A 2074-nucleotide genomic window follows, 5' to 3' on the forward strand; every position below is an offset into this window, starting at 1 on the left:
CAAGCAAGATGTCCAACTCTGTGTTAAAAATATTTTTGTTTGTTTGGCGTGTACTTTTTTTCTTTTAGCAGTGTGTTAAGGGTTGTTCACAATCTAGGAGAAATTAGTCACTAGATTTGAGGGCCTGAAGTGTTGGATAACATAAGTAAAAAAAAAACCAACAAAATAGATACTGACTGAAAGATAATGGAAAGTAGAAACCCCAGCCTCCTAATGATAGCACAAGATAGCCTCTCTCATTAACTTCTTAAAAATAGTCAAGTGTGATTTGTTAAAGAGAAAAAGCATTGGCCAGAGTGATTTGTGATATCTTGCACTCTAGAGTCACAAGTCAACTCTCTTATAACAGTGCAAAAACAAAGAAGTGAGATATAAGTGGTTCTATAATAGATAAGGGAGAATGCTTAGCACAGAACTAAGGGAGTACAGGTTCCGACTCAGTGGTACTTTTTATGGGACTAACACCCAGCAATAGTCAATGCTTGTGTGCTCAAATTAATGGGATTACTGAAGCATTAATGAGATATAAATTTTGGATATGATCTAGGCACATCTTTTCCTTTGTGAATAAAAGATTCTTTAGAAATAATTGAATCAAAATTTAAAGCTACTTTCTTTAATGTGTAGTAGAGATGACTCTGGTTAGAAACAGGAGCTTGACAAAATGTCAAACTTTAATAATTTAAAAAACATTCTAATGCTTGAAAATGGAAGAATGGAACTATTAAAATATTCATTACACAGCCATCTTGGTTCTGTGTTCCCCACATAAAATGCCCATTGAAGTCACAGAAACCATCCCTGCTGCAGAGCACGAGTTGCCACAGCCCCAGGCGGACATAAGGTCTGGAACAGAATCTGGCAGTGATGAATCAGTACCAGAGCTCGAGGAACAAGATTCCGCACAGGCAAACCACACAACAAGCCCAGCTGGCAGCCGCTGGAATCAATGAAGAGCTGGTCAGTAAAGCCAAACAGAGCTGGAGTGAAGAGAAGGCGCAGAAGGCTGTGTCCAAACTTGGTCTTAGACAAGTTACAAGGGTTACTAGGGTCACTATCTGAAAATCTAAGAATATCTTCTTTGTCATCACTAAACCAGATGTCTACAAGAGTCCAGCCTCAAATACCTATGTAGTTTTGGGGGAAGCCAATATTGAGGATTTATCTCAGCAAGTCCTGCTAGCAGCTGCTGAGAAATTCAAAGTTCAAGGTAAAGCTGTCTCAGACATTCAAGGAAAACACACAGACTCCAACAGTACAAGAAGAGAGTGAAGAGGAAGAGGTTGATGAAACAGGTATGGTAGTTAGGGACATAGAATTGCTCATGTCACAAGATAATGTGTCAAGAGCAAAGTCAGTCCAAGCCCTGAAGATCAACAGTAATGATATTGTGAATGGTATTATGAAATTCACACTGTAACCATGGTTTTTGCTTGTTTGTGTTTTTGTTTTTTGATGTTTCAAAAGAGTAACTGCAGCTTGGTGTGAAATCTGTACTATTTCTTTTCTTTTTTTTTCTTTTTTTTCTTTATTTATTTTTTAATTAAATCTTTATTGTTCAGATTATTACATTTGTTCCTCTTTTTTTCCCCCCATAACTCCCCTCCTTCCAGCTCCCACCCCACCCTCCGCCCTCACTCCCCACCCACTGTCCTCATCCATAGGTGCACGATTTTTGTCCAGTCTCTTCCCGCATCTCCCACACCCCTTTCCCCCCCAAGAATAGTCAGTCCATTCCCTTTCTATGTCCCTGATTCATTATAATCACCAGTTCATTCTGTACATCAGATTATTTATTCACTTGATTCTTAGATTCACTTGTTGATAGATGCATGTTTGTTGTTCACAATTTGTATCTTTACCTTTTTCTTCTTCCTCCTCTTAAAGGATACCTTTCAGCATTTCATATAATACTGGTTTAGTGGTGATGAACTCCTTTAGCTTTTCCTTATCTGTGAAGCTCTTTATCTGACCTTCAATTCTGAATGATAGCTTTGCTGGATAAAGTAATCTTGGTTGTAGGTTCTTGGCATTCATCACTTTGAATATTTCTTGCCACTCCCTTCTGGCCTGC

At 38.5% G+C, this 2074-nt stretch overlaps 1 pseudogene; it reads left to right on the plus strand.

The window, feature by feature from the left end:
* Positions 1-773: 773 nt before the first annotated feature.
* LOC102251222 lies at positions 774-1420 on the plus strand (annotated as a pseudogene).
* Positions 1421-2074: the final 654 nt, after the last annotated feature.

This window comes from Myotis brandtii, unplaced genomic scaffold (assembly GCF_000412655.1).
Source record: "Myotis brandtii unplaced genomic scaffold, ASM41265v1 scaffold253, whole genome shotgun sequence".
Taxonomy (NCBI): domain Eukaryota; kingdom Metazoa; phylum Chordata; class Mammalia; order Chiroptera; family Vespertilionidae; genus Myotis; species Myotis brandtii.